Below are 23839 nucleotides of genomic sequence, written 5' to 3'. Positions count from 1 at the left end.
GTGGAACGCACACATCCCAAAGTGGTTGCTGAGAATGATTCTCTCTAGTTTTTCTACAAAGATATTTCCTTTTCTACCGTTGGCCCCAAAGCGCTTGAAATCTCCACTTGTAAATTCCACAAAAAGTTAGTTCAAATCTGCACTGTCTAAAGGAAAGTTCAACTCTGAGAGTTGAACTCACACAGACCAAGGAAGTTACTGAGAATTCTTCTGTCTAGCGTTATATGCAGAAATCCCGTTTCCAACGAACTCCTCAAAGAGGTAAAAATATCCACTTGCAGACTTTACAAACAGAGTGTTTGCAAACTGCTCTATGAAAAGAAAGGTTAAACTCTGTGAGTGGAACGCACACATCCCAAAGTGGTTGCTGAGAATGATTCTCTCTAGTTTTTATTCGATGATATTTCCTTTTCTACCGTTGGCCCCAAATTGCTTGAAATCTCCACTTGCAAATTCCACAAGAAGAGGGTTTCAAATCTGCTCTCTCTAAAGGAATGTACAACTCTGTGAGTTGAACACACGCAGCCCAAAGAAGTTACTGAGAATTCTTCTGTCTAGAGTTATATGCAGAAATCCCGTTTCCAACGAAATCCTCAAAGATGTCCAAATATCCACTTGCAGACTTTCAAACACAGTGTTTCCAAACTGCTCTATGAAAAGAAAGGTTAAACTCCGTGAGTGGAACGCACATATCACAAAGTGGTTGCTGAGAATGATTCTCTCTAGTTTTTATACAAAGATATTTCCTTTTCTACCGTTGGCCCCAAAGCGCTTGAAATGTCCACTTGTAATTTCCACAATAAGAGGCTTCAAATCTGCACTGCCTAAAGGAAAGTTCAACTCTGTGAGTTGAACACACACAGCCCAAAGAAGTTACTGAGAATTCTTCTCTCTACCGTTATATGCGGAAATCCCGTTTCCAACGAAATCCTCAAAGAGGTCCAAATATCCACTTGCAGACTTTACAAACAGAGTGTTTGCAAACTGCTCTATGAAAAGAAAGGTTAAACTCTGTGAGTGGAACGCACACATCACCAAGAGGTTGCTGAAAATGATTCTCTCTAGTTTTTATACAAAGATATTTCCTTTTCTACCGTTGGCCCCAAAGCGCTTGAAATCTCCACTTGTATATTCCACAAAAAGAGGGTTTCAAATCTGCTCTGTCTAAAGGAAGGTTCAACTCGGTGAGTTGAACACACGCAGCCCAAAGAATTACTGAGAATTCTTCTGTCTAGCGTTTTATGCAGAAATCCCGCTTCCAACGAAATCCTCAAGGAGGTCCTAATATCCAAGTGCAGACTTTACAAACAGAGTGTTTCCAAACTGCTCTACGAAAAGAAAGGTTAAGCTCTGTGAGGGGAACGCACACATCCCAAAGTGGTTGCTGAGAATGATTCTCTCTAGTTTTTATTCGAAGATATTTCCTTTTCTACCGTTGTCCCCAAATCGCTTGAAATCTCCACTTGCAAATTCCTGAAAAAGAGGGTTTCAAATCTGCTCTTTCTAAAGAAAGGTACAACTCTGTGAGTTGAACACACGCACCCCAAAGAAGTTACTGAGAATTCTTCTACCTAGCTTTATATGCAGAAATCCCGTTTCCAACGAAATCCTCAAAGAGGTCCAAATATCCACTTGCAGACTTTACAAACAGAGTGTTTGCAAACTGCTCTATGAAAAGAAAAGTTAAACTCTGTGAGTGGAACGCACATATCCCATAGTGGTTGCTGAGAATGATTCTCTCTAGTTTTTAGAGGAAGATATTTCCTTTTCTACCGTTGGCCCGAAAGCGCTTGAAATCTCCACTTGCAAATTCCTCAAAAACAGGGTTACAAATCTGCTCTGTCTAAAGGAAGGTACAACTCTGTGAGTTGAACACACACAGCCCAAAGAAGTTACTGAGAATTCTTCTGTCTAGCGTTAGATGCAGAAATCACGTTTCCAACGAAATCCTCAAAGAGGTCCAAATATCCACCTGCAGACTTTACATACAGATTGCTTCCAAACTGCTCTATGAAAAGAAAGGTTAAACTCCGTGAGTGGAACGCACATATCACAAAGTGGTTGCTGAGAATGATTCTCTCTAGTTTTTATTCAAAGATGTTTCCTTTTCTACCGTTGGCCCGAAAGCGCTTGAAATCTCTACTGGTAAATTCCACAAAAAGAGGGGTCAAATCTGCACTGTCAAAGGAAAGATCAACTCTGTGTGTTGAACACACACAGCCCAAAGAAGTTACTGAGAATTCTTCTGTCTAGCGATATATGCAGAAATCCCGTTTCCAACGAAATCCTCAAAGAGGTCCAAATATCCACTTGCAGACATTACAAACAGGGTGTTTCCAATCTGCTCTATGAAAAGAAAGGTTAAACTCCGTGAGTGGAACGCACATATCACAAAGTGGTTGCTGAGAATGATACTCTCTAGTTTTTATTCGATGATATTTCCTTTTCTACCGTTGGCCCCAAAGCGCTTGAAATCTCCACTTGTAATTTCCACAATAAGAGGCTTCAAATCTGCACTGCCTAAAGGAAAGTTCAACTCTGTGAGTTGAACACACACAGCCCAAAGAAGTTACTGAGAATTCTTCTCTCTACCGTTATAGGCAGAAATCCCGTTTCCAACGAAATCCTCAAAGAGGTCCAAATATCCACTTGCAGACTTTACAAACAGAGTGTTTGCAAACTGCTCTATGAAAAGAAAGTTTAAACTCTGCGAGTGGAACGCACATATCACAAAGTGGTTGCTGAGAATGATTCTCTCTAGTTTTTATACAAAAATATTTCCTTTTCTACCGTTGGCCCCAAAGCGCTTGAAATCTCCACTTGTATATTCCACAAAAAGAGGGTTTCAAATCTGCTCTGTCTAAAGAAAGGTTCAACTCTGTGAGTTGAACACACGCAGCCCAAAGAATTACTGAGAATTCTTCTGTCTAGCGTTATATGCAGAAATCCCGCTTCCAACGAAATCCTCAAGGAGGTCCAAATATCCACTTGCAGACTTTACAAACAGAGTGTTTCCAAACTGCTCTATGAAAAGAAAAGTTAAACTCTGTGAGTGGAACGCACATATCCCATAGTGGTTGCTGAGAATGATTCTCTCTAGTTTTTATAGGAAGATATTACCATTTCTACCGTTGGCCCCAAAGCGCTTGAAATCTCCACTTGCAAATTCCTCAAAAAGAGGGTTTCAAATCTGCTCTGTCTAAAGGAAGGTTCAACTCTGTGAGTTGAACACACACAGCCCAAAGAAGTTACTGAGAATTCTTCTGTCTAGCGTTAGATGCAGAAATCCCGTTTCCAACGAAATCCTCAAAGAGGTCCAAATATCCACCTGCAGACTTTACATGCAGATTGTTTCCAAACTGCTCTATGAAAAGAAAGGTTAAACTGCGTGAGTGGAACGCACATATCACAAAGTGGTTGCTGAGAATGATTATCTCTAGTTTTTATTCAAAGATGTTTCCTTTTCTACCGTTGGCCCGAAAGCGCTTGAAATCTCCACTGGTAAATTCCACAAAAAGAGGGGTCAAATCTGCACTGTCTAAAGGAAAGATCAACTCTGTGTGTTGAACACACACAGCCCAAAGAAGTTACTGAGAATTCTTCTGTCTAGCGATATATGCAGAAATCCCGTTTCCAACGAAATCCTCAAAGAGGTCAAAATATCCACTTGCAGACTTTACAAACAGGGTGTTTCCAATCTGCTCTATGAAAAGAAAGGTTAAACTCTGTGAGTGGAACGCACCCATCAAGAAGTGGTTGCTGAGAATGATTCTCTCTAGTTTTTATACAAACATATTTCCTTTTCTACCGTTGGCCCCAAAGCGCTTGAAATCTCCACTTGCAAATTCCACAAAAAGAGGGTTTCAAATCTGCTCTGTCTATAGGAAGGTTCAACTCTGTGAGTTGAACACACGCAGCCCAAAGAATTACTGAGAATTCTTCTGTCTAGCGTTATATGCAGAAATCCCGCTTCCAATGAAATCCTCAAGGAGGTCCAAATATCCACTTGCAGACTTTACAAACAGAGTGTTTCCAAACTGCTCTACGAAAAGAAAGGTTAAACTCTGTGAGTGGAACGCACTCATCCCATAGTGGTTGCTGAGAATGATTCTCTCTAGTTTTTATTCGAAGTTATATCCTTTTCTACCTTTGGCCCCAAATCGCTTGAAATCTCCACTTGTAAATTCCTCAAGAAGAGGCTTTCAAATCTGCTCTTTCTAAAGGAAGGGACACCTCTGTGAGTTGAACACACGCACCCCAAAGAAGTTACTGAGAATTCTTCAATCTAGCGTTATATGCAGTAATCCCGTTTCCAACGAAATCCTCAAAGAGGTCCAAATATCCACTTGCAGACTTTACAAACACAGTGTTTCCAAACTGCTCCATGAAAAGAAAAGTTAAACTCTGTGAGTGGAACGCACACATCCCAATGTGGTTGCTGAGAATGATTCTCTCTAGTTTTTCTACAAAGATATTTCCTTTTCTACCGTTGGCCCCAAAGCGCTTGAAATCTCCACTTGTAAATTCCACAAAAAGTGAGTTCAAATCTGCACTGTCTAAAGGAAAGTTCAACTCTGAGAGTTGAACTCACACAGACCAAGGAAGTTACTGAGAATTCTTCTGTCTAGCGTTATATGCAGAAATCCCGTTTCCAACGAACTCCTCAAAGAGGTAAAAATATCCACTTGCAGACTTTACAAACAGAGTGTTTGCAAACTGCTCTATGAAAAGAAAGGTTAAACTCTGTGAGTGGAACGCACACATCCCAAAGTGGTTGCTGAGAATGATTCTCTCTAGTTTTTATTCGATGATATTTCCTTTTCTACCGTTGGCCCCAAATTGCTTGAAATCTCCACTTGCAAATTCCACAAGAAGAGGGTTTCAAATCTGCTCTCTCTAAAGGAATGTACAACTCTGTGAGTTGAACACACGCAGCCCAAAGAAGTTACTGAGAATTCTTCTGTCTAGAGTTATATGCAGAAATCCCGTTTCCAACGAAATCCTCAAAGATGTCCAAATATCCACTTGCAGACTTTCAAACACAGTGTTTCCAAACTGCTCTATGAAAAGAAAGGTTAAACTCCGTGAGTGGAAGGCACATATCACAAAGTGGTTGCTGAGAATGATTCTCTCTAGTTTTTATACAAAGATATTTCCTTTTCTACCGTTGGCCCCAAAGCGCTTGAAATGTCCACTTGTAATTTCCACAATAAGAGGCTTCAAATCTGCACTGCCTAAAGGAAAGTTCAACTCTGTGAGTTGAACACACACAGCCCAAAGAAGTTACTGAGAATTCTTCTCTCTACCGTTATATGCGGAAATCCCGTTTCCAACGAAATCCTCAAAGAGGTCCAAATATCCACTTGCAGACTTTACAAACAGAGTGTTTGCAAACTGCTCTATGAAAAGAAAGGTTAAACTCTGTGAGTGGAACGCACACATCACCAAGAGGTTGCTGAAAATGATTCTCTCTAGTTTTTATACAAAGATATTTCCTTTTCTACCGTTGGCCCCAAAGCGCTTGAAATCTCCACTTGTATATTCCACAAAAAGAGGGTTTCAAATCTGCTCTGTCTAAAGGAAGGTTCAACTCGGTGAGTTGAACACACGCAGCCCAAAGAATTACTGAGAATTCTTCTGTCTAGCGTTTTATGCAGAAATCCCGCTTCCAACGAAATCCTCAAGGAGGTCCTAATATCCAAGTGCAGACTTTACAAACAGAGTGTTTCCAAACTGCTCTACGAAAAGAAAGGTTAAGCTCTGTGAGGGGAACGCACACATCCCAAAGTGGTTGCTGAGAATGATTCTCTCTAGTTTTTATTCGAAGATATTTCCTTTTCTACCGTTGTCCCCAAATCGCTTGAAATCTCCACTTGCAAATTCCTGAAAAAGAGGGTTTCAAATCTGCTCTTTCTAAAGAAAGGTACAACTCTGTGAGTTGAACACACGCACCCCAAAGAAGTTACTGAGAATTCTTCTATCTAGCTTTATATGCAGAAATCCCGTTTCCAACGAAATCCTCAAAGAGGTCCAAATATCCACTTGCAGACTTTACAAACAGAGTGTTTGCAAACTGCTCTATGAAAAGAAAAGTTAAACTCTGTGAGTGGAACGCACATATCCCATAGTGGTTGCTGAGAATGATTCTCTCTAGTTTTTAGAGGAAGATATTTCCTTTTCTACCGTTGGCCCCAAAGCGCTTGAAATCTCCACTTGCAAATTCCTCAAAAAGAGGGTTACAAATCTGCTCTGTCTAAAGGAAGGTACAACTCTGTGAGTTGAACACACACAGCCCAAAGAAGTTACTGAGAATTCTTCTGTCTAGCGTTAGATGCAGAAATCACGTTTCCAACGAAATCCTCAAAGAGGTCCAAATATCCACCTGCAGACTTTACATACAGATTGTTTCCAAACTGCTCTATGAAAAGAAAGGTTAAACTCCGTGAGTGGAACGCACATATCACAAAGTGGTTGCTGAGAATGATTCTCTCTAGTTTTTATTCAAAGATGTTTCCTTTTCTACCGTTGGCCCGAAAGCGCTTGAAATCTCCACTGGTAAATTCCACAAAAAGAGGGGTCAAATCTGCACTGTCTAAAGGAAAGATCAACTCTGCGTGTTGAACACACACAGCCCAAAGAAGTTACTGAGAATTCTTCTGTCTAGCGATATATGCAGAAATCCCGTTTCCAACGAAATCCTCAAAGAGGTCCAAATATCCACTTGCAGACATTACAAACAGGGTGTTTCCAATCTGCTCTATGAAAAGAAAGGTTAAACTCCGTGAGTGGAACGCACATATCACAAAGTGGTTGCTGAGAATGATACTCTCTAGTTTTTATTCGATGATATTTCCTTTTCTACCGTTGGCCCCAAAGCGCTTGAAATCTCCACTTGTAATTTCCACAATAAGAGGCTTCAAATCTGCACTGCCTAAAGGAAAGTTCAACTCTGTGAGTTGAACACACACAGCCCAAAGAAGTTACTGAGAATTCTTCTCTCTACCGTTATAGGCAGAAATCCCGTTTCCAACGAAATCCTCAAAGTGGTCCAAATATCCACTTGCAGACTTTACAAACAGAGTGTTTGCAAACTGCTCTATGAAAAGAAAGTTTAAACTCTGCGAGTGGAACGCACATATCACAAAGTGGTTGCTGAGAATGATTCTCTCTAGTTTTTATACAAAAATATTTCCTTTTCTACCGTTGGCCCCAAAGCGCTTGAAATCTCCACTTGTATATTCCACAAAAAGAGGGTTTCAAATCTGCTCTGTCTAAAGAAAGGTTCAACTCTGTGAGTTGAACACACGCAGCCCAAAGAATTACTGAGAAATCTTCTGTCTAGCGTTATATGCAGAAATCCCGCTTCCAACGAAATCCTCAAGGAGGTCCAAATATCCACTTGCAGACTTTACAAACAGAGTGTTTCCAAACTGCTCTATGAAAAGAAAAGTTAAACTCTGTGAGTGGAACGCACATATCCCATAGTGGTTGCTGAGAATGATTCTCTCTAGTTTTTATAGGAAGATATTACCATTTCTACCGTTGGCCCCAAAGCGCTTGAAATCTCCACTTGCAAATTCCTCAAAAAGAGGGTTTCAAATCTGCTCTGTCTAAAGGAAGGTTCAACTCTGTGAGTTGAACACACACAGCCCAAAGAAGTTACTGAGAATTCTTCTGTCTAGCGTTAGATGCAGAAATCCCGTTTCCAACGAAATCCTCAAAGAGGTCCAAATATCCACCTGCAGACTTTACATGCAGATTGTTTCCAAACTGCTCTATGAAAAGAAAGGTTAAACTGCGTGAGTGGAACGCACATATCACAAAGTGGTTGCTGAGAATGATTATCTCTAGTTTTTATTCAAAGATGTTTCCTTTTCTACCGTTGGCCCGAAAGCGCTTGAAATCTCCACTGGTAAATTCCACAAAAAGAGGGGTCAAATCTGCACTGTCTAAAGGAAAGATCAACTCTGTGTGTTGAACACACACAGCCCAAAGAAGTTACTGAGAATTCTTCTGTCTAGCGATATATGCAGAAATCCCGTTTCCAACGAAATCCTCAAAGAGGTCCAAATATCCACTTGCAGACTTTACAAACAGGGTGTTTCCAATCTGCTCTATGAAAAGAAAGGTTAAACTCTGTGAGTGGAACGCACCCATCAAGAAGTGGTTGCTGAGAATGATTCTCTCTAGTTTTTATACAAACATATTTCCTTTTCTACCGTTGGCCCCAAAGCGCTTGAAATCTCCACTTGCAAATTCCACAAAAAGAGGGTTTCAAATCTGCTCTGTCTATAGGAAGGTTCAACTCTGTGAGTTGAACACACGCACCCCAAAGAAGTTACTGAGAATTCTTCAATCTAGCGTTATATGCAGTAATCCCGTTTCCAACGAAATCCTCAAAGAGGTCCAAATATCCACTTGCAGACTTTACAAACACAGTGTTTCCAAACTGCTCCATGAAAAGAAAAGTTAAACTCTGTGAGTGGAACGCACACATCCCAATGTGGTTGCTGAGAATGATTCTCTCTAGTTTTTCTACAAAGATATTTCCTTTTCTACCGTTGGCCCCAAAGCGCTTGAAATCTCCACTTGTAAATTCCACAAAAAGTGAGTTCAAATCTGCACTGTCTAAAGGAAAGTTCAACTCTGAGAGTTGAACTCACACAGACCAAGGAAGTTACTGAGAATTCTTCTGTCTAGCGTTATATGCAGAAATCCCGTTTCCAACGAACTCCTCAAAGAGGTAAAAATATCCACTTGCAGACTTTACAAACAGAGTGTTTGCAAACTGCTCTATGAAAAGAAAGGTTAAACTCTGTGAGTGGAACGCACACATCCCAAAGTGGTTGCTGAGAATGATTCTCTCTAGTTTTTATTCGATGATATTTCCTTTTCTACCGTTGGCCCCAAATTGCTTGAAATCTCCACTTGCAAATTCCACAAGAAGAGGGTTTCAAATCTGCTCTCTCTAAAGGAATGTACAACTCTGTGAGTTGAACACACGCAGCCCAAAGAAGTTACTGAGAATTCTTCTGTCTAGAGTTATATGCAGAAATCCCGTTTCCAACGAAATCCTCAAAGATGTCCAAATATCCACTTGCAGACTTTCAAACACAGTGTTTCCAAACTGCTCTATGAAAAGAAAGGTTAAACTCCGTGAGTGGAACGCACATATCACAAAGTGGTTGCTGAGAATGATTCTCTCTAGTTTTTATACAAAGATATTTCCTTTTCTACCGTTGGCCCCAAAGCGCTTGAAATGTCCACTTGTAATTTCCACAATAAGAGGCTTCAAATCTGCACTGCCTAAAGGAAAGTTCAACTCTGTGAGTTGAACACACACAGCCCAAAGAAGTTACTGAGAATTCTTCTCTCTACCGTTATATGCGGAAATCCCGTTTCCAACGAAATCCTCAAAGAGGTCCAAATATCCACTTGCAGACTTTACAAACAGAGTGTTTGCAAACTGCTCTATGAAAAGAAAGGTTAAACTCTGTGAGTGGAACGCACACATCACCAAGAGGTTGCTGAAAATGATTCTCTCTAGTTTTTATACAAAGATATTTCCTTTTCTACCGTTGGCCCCAAAGCGCTTGAAATCTCCACTTGTATATTCCACAAAAAGAGGGTTTCAAATCTGCTCTGTCTAAAGGAAGGTTCAACTCGGTGAGTTGAACACACGCAGCCCAAAGAATTACTGAGAATTCTTCTGTCTAGCGTTTTATGCAGAAATCCCGCTTCCAACGAAATCCTCAAGGAGGTCCTAATATCCAAGTGCAGACTTTACAAACAGAGTGTTTCCAAACTGCTCTACGAAAAGAAAGGTTAAGCTCTGTGAGGGGAACGCACACATCCCAAAGTGGTTGCTGAGAATGATTCTCTCTAGTTTTTATTCGAAGATATTTCCTTTTCTACCGTTGTCCCCAAATCGCTTGAAATCTCCACTTGCAAATTCCTGAAAAAGAGGGTTTCAAATCTGCTCTTTCTAAAGAAAGGTACAACTCTGTGAGTTGAACACACGCACCCCAAAGAAGTTACTGAGAATTCTTCTATCTAGCTTTATATGCAGAAATCCCGTTTCCAACGAAATCCTCAAAGAGGTCCAAATATCCACTTGCAGACTTTACAAACAGAGTGTTTGCAAACTGCTCTATGAAAAGAAAAGTTAAACTCTGTGAGTGGAACGCACATATCCCATAGTGGTTGCTGAGAATGATTCTCTCTAGTTTTTAGAGGAAGATATTTCCTTTTCTACCGTTGGCCCCAAAGCGCTTGAAATCTCCACTTGCAAATTCCTCAAAAAGAGGGTTACAAATCTGCTCTGTCTAAAGGAAGGTACAACTCTGTGAGTTGAACACACACAGCCCAAAGAAGTTACTGAGAATTCTTCTGTCTAGCGTTAGATGCAGAAATCACGTTTCCAACGAAATCCTCAAAGAGGTCCAAATATCCACCTGCAGACTTTACATACAGATTGTTTCCAAACTGCTCTATGAAAAGAAAGGTTAAACTCCGTGAGTGGAACGCACATATCACAAAGTGGTTGCTGAGAATGATTCTCTCTAGTTTTTATTCAAAGATGTTTCCTTTTCTACCGTTGGCCCGAAAGCGCTTGAAATCTCCACTGGTAAATTCCACAAAAAGAGGGGTCAAATCTGCACTGTCTAAAGGAAAGATCAACTCTGTGTGTTGAACACACACAGCCCAAAGAAGTTACTGAGAATTCTTCTGTCTAGCGATATATGCAGAAATCCCGTTTCCAACGAAATCCTCAAAGAGGTCCAAATATCCACTTGCAGACATTACAAACAGGGTGTTTCCAATCTGCTCTATGAAAAGAAAGGTTAAACTCCGTGAGTGGAACGCACATATCACAAAGTGGTTGCTGAGAATGATACTCTCTAGTTTTTATTCGATGATATTTCCTTTTCTACCGTTGGCCCCAAAGCGCTTGAAATCTCCACTTGTAATTTCCACAATAAGAGGCTTCAAATCTGCACTGCCTAAAGGAAAGTTCAACTCTGTGAGTTGAACACACACAGCCCAAAGAAGTTACTGAGAATTCTTCTCTCTACCGTTATAGGCAGAAATCCCGTTTCCAACGAAATCCTCAAAGAGGTCCAAATATCCACTTGCAGACTTTACAAACAGAGTGTTTGCAAACTGCTCTATGAAAAGAAAGTTTAAACTCTGCGAGTGGAACGCACATATCACAAAGTGGTTGCTGAGAATGATTCTCTCTAGTTTTTATACAAAAATATTTCCTTTTCTACCGTTGGCCCCAAAGCGCTTGAAATCTCCACTTGTATATTCCACAAAAAGAGGGTTTCAAATCTGCTCTGTCTAAAGAAAGGTTCAACTCTGTGAGTTGAACACACGCAGCCCAAAGAATTACTGAGAATTCTTCTGTCTAGCGTTATATGCAGAAATCCCGCTTCCAACGAAATCCTCAAGGAGGTCCAAATATCCACTTGCAGACTTTACAAACAGAGTGTTTCCAAACTGCTCTATGAAAAGAAAAGTTAAACTCTGTGAGTGGAACGCACATATCCCATAGTGGTTGCTGAGAATGATTCTCTCTAGTTTTTATAGGAAGATATTACCATTTCTACCGTTGGCCCCAAAGCGCTTGAAATCTCCACTTGCAAATTCCTCAAAAAGAGGGTTTCAAATCTGCTCTGTCTAAAGGAAGGTTCAACTCTGTGAGTTGAACACACACAGCCCAAAGAAGTTACTGAGAATTCTTCTGTCTAGCGTTAGATGCAGAAATCCCGTTTCCAACGAAATCCTCAAAGAGGTCCAAATATCCACCTGCAGACTTTACATGCAGATTGTTTCCAAACTGCTCTATGAAAAGAAAGGTTAAACTGCGTGAGTGGAACGCACATATCACAAAGTGGTTGCTGAGAATGATTATCTCTAGTTTTTATTCAAAGATGTTTCCTTTTCTACCGTTGGCCCGAAAGCGCTTGAAATCTCCACTGGTAAATTCCACAAAAAGAGGGGTCAAATCTGCACTGTCTAAAGGAAAGATCAACTCTGTGTGTTGAACACACACAGCCCAAAGAAGTTACTGAGAATTCTTCTGTCTAGCGATATATGCAGAAATCCCGTTTCCAACGAAATCCTCAAAGAGGTCCAAATATCCACTTGCAGACTTTACAAACAGGGTGTTTCCAATCTGCTCTATGAAAAGAAAGGTTAAACTCTGTGAGTGGAACGCACCCATCAAGAAGTGGTTGCTGAGAATGATTCTCTCTAGTTTTTATACAAACATATTTCCTTTTCTACCGTTGGCCCCAAAGCGCTTGAAATCTCCACTTGCAAATTCCACAAAAAGAGGGTTTCAAATCTGCTCTGTCTATAGGAAGGTTCAACTCTGTGAGTTGAACACACGCAGCCCAAAGAATTACTGAGAATTCTTCTGTCTAGCGTTATATGCAGAAATCCCGCTTCCAATGAAATCCTCAAGGAGGTCCAAATATCCACTTGCAGACTTTACAAACAGAGTGTTTCCAAACTGCTCTACGAAAAGAAAGGTTAAACTCTGTGAGTGGAACGCACACATCCCATAGTGGTTGCTGAGAATGATTCTCTCTAGTTTTTATTCGAAGTTATATCCTTTTCTACCTTTGGCCCCAAATCGCTTGAAATCTCCACTTGTAAATTCCTCAAGAAGAGGCTTTCAAATCTGCTCTTTCTAAAGGAAGGGACACCTCTGTGAGTTGAACACACGCACCCCAAAGAAGTTACTGAGAATTCTTCAATCTAGCGTTATATGCAGTAATCCCGTTTCCAACGAAATCCTCAAAGAGGTCCAAATATCCACTTGCAGACTTTACAAACACAGTGTTTCCAAACTGCTCCATGAAAAGAAAAGTTAAACTCTGTGAGTGGAACGCACACATCCCAAAGTGGTTGCTGAGAATGATTCTCTCTAGTTTTTCTACAAAGATATTTCCTTTTCTACCGTTGGCCCCAAAGCGCTTGAAATCTCCACTTGTAAATTCCACAAAAAGTGAGTTCAAATCTGCACTGTCTAAAGGAAAGTTCAACTCTGAGAGTTGAACTCACACAGACCAAGGAAGTTACTGAGAATTCTTCTGTCTAGCGTTATATGCAGAAATCCCGTTTCCAACGAACTCCTCAAAGAGGTAAAAATATCCACTTGCAGACTTTACAAACAGAGTGTTTGCAAACTGCTCTATGAAAAGAAAGGTTAAACTCTGTGAGTGGAACGCACACATCCCAAAGTGGTTGCTGAGAATGATTCTCTCTAGTTTTTATTCGATGATATTTCCTTTTCTACCGTTGGCCCCAAATTGCTTGAAATCTCCACTTGCAAATTCCACAAGAAGAGGGTTTCAAATCTGCTCTCTCTAAAGGAATGTACAACTCTGTGAGTTGAACACACGCAGCCCAAAGAAGTTACTGAGAATTCTTCTGTCTAGAGTTATATGCAGAAATCCCGTTTCCAACGAAATCCTCAAAGATGTCCAAATATCCACTTGCAGACTTTCAAACACAGTGTTTCCAAACTGCTCTATGAAAAGAAAGGTTAAACTCCGTGAGTGGAACGCACATATCACAAAGTGGTTGCTGAGAATGATTCTCTCTAGTTTTTATACAAAGATATTTCCTTTTCTACCGTTGGCCCCAAAGCGCTTGAAATCTCCACTTGTAATTTCCACAATAAGAGGCTTCAAATCTGCACTGCCTAAAGGAAAGTTCAACTCTGTGAGTTGAACACACACAGCCCAAAGAAGTTACTGAGAATTCTTCTCTCTACCGTTATATGCGGAAATCCCGTTTCCAACGAAATCCTCAAAGAGGTCCAAATATCCACTTGCAGACTTTACAAACAGAGTGTTTGCAAACTGCTCTATGAAAAGAAAGGTTAAACTCTGTGAGTGGAACGCACACATCACCAAGAGGTTGCTGAAAATGATTCTCTCTAGTTTTTATACAAAGATATTTCCTTTTCTACCGTTGGCCCCAAAGCGCTTGAAATCTCCACTTGTATATTCCACAAAAAGAGGGTTTCAAATCTGCTCTGTCTAAAGGAAGGTTCAACTCGGTGAGTTGAACACACGCAGCCCAAAGAATTACTGAGAATTCTTCTGTCTAGCGTTTTATGCAGAAATCCCGCTTCCAACGAAATCCTCAAGGAGGTCCAAATATCCAAGTGCAGACTTTACAAACAGAGTGTTTCCAAACTGCTCTACGAAAAGAAAGGTTAAGCTCTGTGAGGGGAACGCACACATCCCAAAGTGGTTGCTGAGAATGATTCTCTCTAGTTTTTATTCGAAGATATTTCCTTTTCTACCGTTGTCCCCAAATCGCTTGAAATCTCCACTTGCAAATTCCTCAAAAAGAGGGTTTCAAATCTGCTCTTTCTAAAGAAAGGTACAACTCTGTGAGTTGAACACACGCACCCCAAAGAAGTTACTGAGAATTCTTCTATCTAGCTTTATATGCAGAAATCCCGTTTCCAACGAAATCCTCAAAGAGGTCCAAATATCCACTTGCAGACTTTACAAACAGAGTGTTTGCAAACTGCTCTATGAAAAGAAAAGTTAAACTCTGTGAGTGGAACGCACATATCCCATAGTGGTTGCTGAGAATGATTCTCTCTAGTTTTTAGAGGAAGATATTTCCTTTTCTACCGTTGGCCCCAAAGCGCTTGAAATCTCCACTTGCAAATTCCTCAAAAAGAGGGTTACAAATCTGCTCTGTCTAAAGGAAGGTACAACTCTGTGAGTTGAACACACACAGCCCAAAGAAGTTACTGAGAATTCTTCTGTCTAGCGTTAGATGCAGAAATCACGTTTCCAACGAAATCCTCAAAGAGGTCCAAATATCCACCTGCAGACTTTACATACAGATTGTTTCCAAACTGCTCTATGAAAAGAAAGGTTAAACTCCGTGAGTGGAACGCACATATCACAAAGTGGTTGCTGAGAATGATTCTCTCTAGTTTTTATTCAAAGATGTTTCCTTTTCTACCGTTGGCCCGAAAGCGCTTGAAATCTCCACTGGTAAATTCCACAAAAAGAGGGGTCAAATCTGCACTGTCTAAAGGAAAGATCAACTCTGTGTGTTGAACACACACAGCCCAAAGAAGTTACTGAGAATTCTTCTGTCTAGCGATATATGCAGAAATCCCGTTTCCAACGAAATCCTCAAAGAGGTCCAAATATCCACTTGCAGACATTACAAACAGGGTGTTTCCAATCTGCTCTATGAAAAGAAAGGTTAAACTCCGTGAGTGGAACGCACATATCACAAAGTGGTTGCTGAGAATGATACTCTCTAGTTTTTATTCGATGATATTTCCTTTTCTACCGTTGGCCCCAAAGCGCTTGAAATCTCCACTTGTAATTTCCACAATAAGAGGCTTCAAATCTGCACTGCCTAAAGGAAAGTTCAACTCTGTGAGTTGAACACACACAGCCCAAAGAAGTTACTGAGAATTCTTCTCTCTACCGTTATAGGCAGAAATCCCGTTTCCAACGAAATCCTCAAAGAGGTCCAAATATCCACTTGCAGACCTTACAAACAGAGTGTTTGCAAACTGCTCTATGAAAAGAAAGTTTAAACTCTGCGAGTGGAACGCACATATCACAAAGTGGTTGCTGAGAATGATTCTCTCTAGTTTTTATACAAAAATATTTCCTTTTCTACCGTTGGCCCCAAAGCGCTTGAAATCTCCACTTGTATATTCCACAAAAAGAGGGTTTCAAATCTGCTCTGTCTAAAGAAAGGTTCAACTCTGTGAGTTGAACACACGCAGCCCAAAGAATTACTGAGAATTCTTCTGTCTAGCGTTATATGCAGAAATCCCGCTTCCAACGAAATCCTCAAGGAGGTCCAAATATCCACTTGCAGACTTTACAAACAGAGTGTTTCCAAACTGCTCTATGAAAAGAAAAGTTCAACTCTGTGAGTGGAACGCACACATCCCAAAGTGGTTGCTGAGAATGATTCTCTCTAGTTTTTATTCGAAGATATTTCCTTTTCTACCGTTGTCCCCAAATCGCTTGAAATCTCCACTTGCAAATTCCTCAAAAAGAGGGTTTCAAATCTGCTCTTTCTAAAGAAAGGTACAACTCTGTGAGTTGAACACACGCACCCCAAAGAAGTTACTGAGAATTCTTCTATCTAGCTTTATATGCAGAAATCCCGTTTCCAACGAAATCCTCAAAGAGGTCCAAATATCCACTTGCAGACTTTACAAACAGAGTGTTTGCAAACTGCTCTATGAAAAGAAAAGTTAAACTCTGTGAGTGGAACGCACATATCCCATAGTGGTTGCTGAGAATGATTCTCTCTAGTTTTTAGAGGAAGATATTTCCTTTTCTACCGTTGGCCCCAAAGCGCTTGAAATCTCCACTTGCAAATTCCTCAAAAAGAGGGTTACAAATCTGCTCTGTCTAAAGGAAGGTACAACTCTGTGAGTTGAACACACACAGCCCAAAGAAGTTACTGAGAATTCTTCTGTCTAGCGTTAGATGCAGAAATCACGTTTCCAACGAAATCCTCAAAGAGGTCCAAATATCCACCTGCAGACTTTACATACAGATTGTTTCCAAACTGCTCTATGAAAAGAAAGGTTAAACTCCGTGAGTGGAACGCACATATCACAAAGTGGTTGCTGAGAATGATTCTCTCTAGTTTTTATTCAAAGATGTTTCCTTTTCTACCGTTGGCCCGAAAGCGCTTGAAATCTCCACTGGTAAATTCCACAAAAAGAGGGGTCAAATCTGCACTGTCTAAAGGAAAGATCAACTCTGTGTGTTGAACACACACAGCCCAAAGAAGTTACTGAGAATTCTTCTGTCTAGCGATATATGCAGAAATCCCGTTTCCAACGAAATCCTCAAAGAGGTCCAAATATCCACTTGCAGACATTACAAACAGGGTGTTTCCAATCTGCTCTATGAAAAGAAAGGTTAAACTCCGTGAGTGGAACGCACATATCACAAAGTGGTTGCTGAGAATGATACTCTCTAGTTTTTATTCGATGATATTTCCTTTTCTACCGTTGGCCCCAAAGCGCTTGAAATCTCCACTTGTAATTTCCACAATAAGAGGCTTCAAATCTGCACTGCCTAAAGGAAAGTTCAACTCTGTGAGTTGAACACACACAGCCCAAAGAAGTTACTGAGAATTCTTCTCTCTACCGTTATAGGCAGAAATCCCGTTTCCAACGAAATCCTCAAAGAGGTCCAAATATCCACTTGCAGACTTTACAAACAGAGTGTTTGCAAACTGCTCTATGAAAAGAAAGTTTAAACTCTGCGAGTGGAACGCACATATCACAAAGTGGTTGCTGAGAATGATTCTCTCTAGTTTTTATACAAAAATATTTCCTTTTCTACCGTTGGCCCCAAAGCGCTTGAAATCTCCACTTGTATATTCCACAAAAAGAGGGTTTCAAATCTGCTCTGTCTAAAGAAAGGTTCAACTCTGTGAGTTGAACACACGCAGCCCAAAGAATTACTGAGAATTCTTCTGTCTAGCGTTATATGCAGAAATCCCGCTTCCAACGAAATCCTCAAGGAAGTCCAAATATCCACTTGCAGACTTTACAAACAGAGTGTTTCCAAACTGCTCTATGAAAAGAAAAGTTAAACTCTGTGAGTGGAACGCACATATCCCATAGTGGTTGCTGAGAATGATTCTCTCTAGTTTTTATAGGAAGATATTACCATTTCTACCGTTGGCCCCAAAGCGCTTGAAATCTCCACTTGCAAATTCCTCAAAAAGAGGGTTTCAAATCTGCTCTGTCTAAAGGAAGGTTCAACTCTGTGAGTTGAACACACACAGCCCAAAGAAGTTACTGAGAATTCTTCTGTCTAGCGTTAGATGCAGAAATCCCGTTTCCAACGAAATCCTCAAAGAGGTCCAAATATCCACCTGCAGACTTTACATGCAGATTGTTTCCAAACTGCTCTATGAAAAGAAAGGTTAAACTGCGTGAGTGGAACGCACATATCACAAAGTGGTTGCTGAGAATGATTATCTCTAGTTTTTATTCAAAGATGTTTCCTTTTCTACCGTTGGCCCGAAAGCGCTTGAAATCTCCACTGGTAAATTCCACAAAAAGAGGGGTCAAATCTGCACTGTCTAAAGGAAAGATCAACTCTGTGTGTTGAACACACACAGCCCAAAGAAGTTACTGAGAATTCTTCTGTCTAGCGATATATGCAGAAATCCCGTTTCCAACGAAATCCTCAAAGAGGTCCAAATATCCACTTGCAGACTTTACAAACAGGGTGTTTCCAATCTGCTCTATGAAAAGAAAGGTTAAACTCTGTGAGTGGAACGCACCCATCAAGAAGTGGTTGCTGAGAATGATTCTCTCTAGTTTTTATACAAACATATTTCCTTTTCTACCGTTGGCCCCAAAGCGCTTGAAATCTCCACTTGCAAATTCCACAAAAAGAGGGTTTCAAATCTGCTCTGTCTATAGGAAGGTTCAACTCTGTGAGTTGAACACACGCAGCCCAAAGAATTACTGAGAATTCTTCTGTCTAGCGTTATATGCAGAAATCTCGCTTCCAATGAAATCCTCAAGGAGGTCCAAATATCCACTTGCAGACTTTACAAACAGAGTGTTTCCAAACTGCTCTACGAAAAGAAAGGTTAAACTCTGTGAGTTGAACGCACACATCCCATAGTGGTTGCTGAGAATGATTCTCTCTAGTTTTTATTCGAAGTTATATCCTTTTCTACCTTTGGCCCCAAATCGCTTGAAATCTCCACTTGTAAATTCCTCAAGAAGAGGCTTTCAAATCTGCTCTTTCTAAAGGAAGGGACACCTCTGTGAGTTGAACACACGCACCCCAAAGAAGTTACTGAGAATTCTTCAATCTAGCGTTATATGCAGTAATCCCGTTTCCAACGAAATCCTCAAAGAGGTCCAAATATCCACTTGCAGACTTTACAAACACAGTGTTTCCAAACTGCTCCATGAAAAGAAAAGTTAAACTCTGTGAGTGGAACGCACACATCCCAAAGTGGTTGCTGAGAATGATTCTCTCTAGTTTTTCTACAAAGATATTTCCTTTTCTACCGTTGGCCCCAAAGCGCTTGAAATCTCCACTTGTAAATTCCACAAAAAGTTAGTTCAAATCTGCACTGTCTAAAGGAAAGTTCAACTCTGAGAGTTGAACTCACACAGACCAAGGAAGTTACTGAGAATTCTTCTGTCTAGCGTTATATGCAGAAATCCCGTTTCCAACGAACTCCTCAAAGAGGTAAAAATATCCACTTGCAGACTTTACAAACAGAGTGTTTGCAAACTGCTCTATGAAAAGAAAGGTTAAACTCTGTGAGTGGAACGCACACATCCCAAAGTGGTTGCTGAGAATGATTCTCTCTAGTTTTTATTCGATGATATTTCCTTTTCTACCGTTGGCCCCAAATTGCTTGAAATCTCCACTTGCAAATTCCACAAGAAGAGGGTTTCAAATCTGCTCTCTCTAAAGGAATGTACAACTCTGTGAGTTGAACACACGCAGCCCAAAGAAGTTACTGAGAATTCTTCTGTCTAGAGTTATATGCAGAAATCCCGTTTCCAACGAAATCCTCAAAGATGTCCAAATATCCACTTGCAGACTTTCAAACACAGTGTTTCCAAACTGCTCTATGAAAAGAAAGGTTAAACTCCGTGAGTGGAACGCACATATCACAAAGTGGTTGCTGAGAATGATTCTCTCTAGTTTTTATACAAAGATATTTCCTTTTCTACCGTTGGCCCCAAAGCGCTTGAAATGTCCACTTGTAATTTCCACAATAAGAGGCTTCAAATCTGCACTGCCTAAAGGAAAGTTCAACTCTGTGAGTTGAACACACACAGCCCAAAGAAGTTACTGAGAATTCTTCTCTCTACCGTTATATGCGGAAATCCCGTCTCCAACGAAATCCTCAAAGAGGTCCAAATATCCACTTGCAGACTTTACAAACAGAGTGTTTGCAAACTGCTCTATGAAAAGAAAGGTTAAACTCTGTGAGTGGAACGCACACATCACCAAGAGGTTGCTGAAAATGATTCTCTCTAGTTTTTATACAAAGATATTTCCTTTTCTACCGTTGGCCCCAAAGCGCTTGAAATCTCCACTTGTATATTCCACAAAAAGAGGGTTTCAAATCTGCTCTGTCTAAAGGAAGGTTCAACTCGGTGAGTTGAACACACGCAGCCCAAAGAATTACTGAGAATTCTTCTGTCTAGCGTTTTATGCAGAAATCCCGCTTCCAACGAAATCCTCAAGGAGGTCCTAATATCCAAGTGCAGACTTTACAAACAGAGTGTTTCCAAACTGCTCTACGAAAAGAAAGGTTAAGCTCTGTGAGGGGAACGCACACATCCCAAAGTGGTTGCTGAGAATGATTCTCTCTAGTTTTTATTCGAAGATATTTCCTTTTCTACCGTTGTCCCCAAATCGCTTGAAATCTCCACTTGCAAATTCCTGAAAAAGAGGGTTTCAAATCTGCTCTTTCTAAAGAAAGGTACAACTCTGTGAGTTGAACACACGCACCCCAAAGAAGTTACTGAGAATTCTTCTATCTAGCTTTATATGCAGAAATCCCGTTTCCAACGAAATCCTCAAAGAGGTCCAAATATCCACTTGCAGACTTTACAAACAGAGTGTTTGCAAACTGCTCTATGAAAAGAAAAGTTAAACTCTGTGAGTGGAACGCACATATCCCATAGTGGTTGCTGAGAATGATTCTCTCTAGTTTTTAGAGGAAGATATTTCCTTTTCTACCGTTGGCCCCAAAGCGCTTGAAATCTCCACTTGCAAATTCCTCAAAAAGAGGGTTACAAATCTGCTCTGTCTAAAGGAAGGTACAACTCTGTGAGTTGAACACACACAGCCCAAAGAAGTTACTGAGAATTCTTCTGTCTAGCGTTAGATGCAGAAATCACGTTTCCAACGAAATCCTCAAAGAGGTCCAAATATCCACCTGCAGACTTTACATACAGATTGTTTCCAAACTGCTCTATGAAAAGAAAGGTTAAACTCCGTGAGTGGAACGCACATATCACAAAGTGGTTGCTGAGAATGATTCTCTCTAGTTTTTATTCAAAGATGTTTCCTTTTCTACCGTTGGCCCGAAAGCGCTTGAAATCTCCACTGGTAAATTCCACAAAAAGAGGGGTCAAATCTGCACTGTCTAAAGGAAAGATCAACTCTGTGTGTTGAACACACACAGCCCAAAGAAGTTACTGAGAATTCTTCTGTCTAGCGATATATGCAGAAATCCCGTTTCCAACGAAATCCTCAAAGAGGTCCAAATATCCACTTGCAGACTTTACAAACAGGGTGTTTCCAATCTGCTCTATGAAAAGAAAGGTTAAACTCTGTGAGTGGAACGCACCCATCAAGAAGTGGTTGCTGAGAATGATTCTCTCTAGTTTTTATACAAACATATTTCCTTTTCTACCGTTGGCCCCAAAGCGCTTGAAATCTCCACTTGCAAATTCCACAAAAAGAGGGTTTCAAATCTGCTCTGTCTATAGGAAGGTTCAACTCTGTGAGTTGAACACACGCAGCCCAAAGAATTACTGAGAATTCTTCTGTCTAGCGTTATATGCAGAAATCCCGCTTCCAATGAAATCCTCAAGGAGGTCCAAATATCCACTTGCAGACTTTACAAACAGAGTGTTTCCAAACTGCTCTACGAAAAGAAAGGTTAAACTCTGTGAGTGGAACGCACACATCCCATAGTGGTTGCTGAGAATGATTCTCTCTAGTTTTTATTCGAAGTTATATCCTTTTCTACCTTTGGCCCCAAATCGCTTGAAATCTCCACTTGTAAATTCCTCAAGAAGAGGCTTTCAAATCTGCTCTTTCTAAAGGAAGGGACACCTCTGTGAGTTGAACACACGCACCCCAAAGAAGTTACTGAGAATTCTTCAATCTAGCGTTATATGCAGTAATCCCGTTTCCAACGAAATCCTCAAAGAGGTCCAAATATCCACTTGCAGACTTTACAAACACAGTGTTTCCAAACTGCTCCATGAAAAGAAAAGTTAAACTCTGTGAGTGGAACGCACACATCCCAAAGTGGTTGCTGAGAATGATTCTCTCTAGTTTTTCTACAAAGATATTTCCTTTTCTACCGTTGGCCCCAAAGCGCTTGAAATCTCCACTTGTAAATTCCACAAAAAGTGAGTTCAAATCTGCACTGTCTAAAGGAAAGTTCAACTCTGAGAGTTGAACTCACACAGACCAAGGAAGTTACTGAGAATTCTTCTGTCTAGCGTTATATGCAGAAATCCCGTTTCCAACGAACTCCTCAAAGAGGTAAAAATATCCACTTGCAGACTTTACAAACAGAGTGTTTGCAAACTGCTCTATGAAAAGAAAGGTTAAACTCTGTGAGTGGAACGCACACATCCCAAAGTGGTTGCTGAGAATGATTCTCTCTAGTTTTTATTCGATGATATTTCCTTTTCTACCGTTGGCCCCAAATTGCTTGAAATCTCCACTTGCAAATTCCACAAGAAGAGGGTTTCAAATCTGCTCTCTCTAAAGGAATGTACAACTCTGTGAGTTGAACACACGCAGCCCAAAGAAGTTACTGAGAATTCTTCTGTCTAGAGTTATATGCAGAAATCCCGTTTCCAACGAAATCCTCAAAGAGGTCCAAATATCCACTTGCAGACTTTCAAACACAGTGTTTCCAAACTGCTCTATGAAAAGAAAGGTTAAACTCCGTGAGTGGAACGCACATATCACAAAGTGGTTGCTGAGAATGATTCTCTCTAGTTTTTATACAAAGATATTTCCTTTTCTACCGTTGGCCCCAAAGCGCTTGAAATGTCCACTTGTAATTTCCACAATAAGAGGCTTCAAATCTGCACTGCCTAAAGGAAAGTTCAACTCTGTGAGTTGAACACACACAGCCCAAAGAAGTTACTGAGAATTCTTCTCTCTACCGTTATATGCGGAAATCCCGTTTCCAACGAAATCCTCAAAGAGGTCCAAATATCCACTTGCAGACTTTACAAACAGTGTTTGCAAACTGCTCTATGAAAAGAAAGGTTAAACTCTGTGAGTGGAACGCACACATCACCAAGAGGTTGCTGAAAATGATTCTCTCTAGTTTTTATACAAAGATATTTCCTTTTCTACCGTTGGCCCCAAAGCGCTTGAAATCTCCACTTGTATATTCCACAAAAAGAGGGTTTCAAATCTGCTCTGTCTAAAGGAAGGTTCAACTCGGTGAGTTGAACACACGCAGCCCAAAGAATAACTGAGAATTCTTCTGTCTAGCGTTTTATGCAGAAATCCCGCTTCCAACGAAATCCTCAAGGAGGTCCAAATATCCAAGTGCAGACTTTACAAACAGAGTGTTTCCAAACTGCTCTACGAAAAGAAAGGTTAAGCTCTGTGAGGGGAACGCACACATCCCAAAGTGGTTGCTGAGAATGATTCTCTCTAGTTTTTATTCGAAGATATTTCCTTTTCTACCGTTGTCCCCAAATCGCTTGAAATCTCCACTTGCAAATTCCTCAAAAAGAGGGTTTCAAATCTGCTCTTTCTAAAGAAAGGTACAACTCTGTGAGTTGAACACACGCACCCCAAAGAAGTTACTGAGAATTCTTCTATCTAGCTTTATATGCAGAAATCCCGTTTCCAACGAAATCCTCAAAGAGGTCCAAATATCCACTTGCAGACTTTACAAACAGAGTGTTTGCAAACTGCTCTATGAAAAGAAAAGTTAAACTCTGTGAGTGGAACGCACATATCCCATAGTGGTTGCTGAGAATGATTCTCTCTAGTTTTTAGAGGAAGATATTTCCTTTTCTACCGTTGGCCCCAAA

The sequence above is a fragment of the Gorilla gorilla genome, chromosome 4 (genome assembly GCF_029281585.2).
Source record: "Gorilla gorilla gorilla isolate KB3781 chromosome 4, NHGRI_mGorGor1-v2.1_pri, whole genome shotgun sequence".
Lineage (NCBI taxonomy): Eukaryota > Metazoa > Chordata > Mammalia > Primates > Hominidae > Gorilla > Gorilla gorilla.
This window is presented reverse-complemented; position numbering follows the sequence as displayed.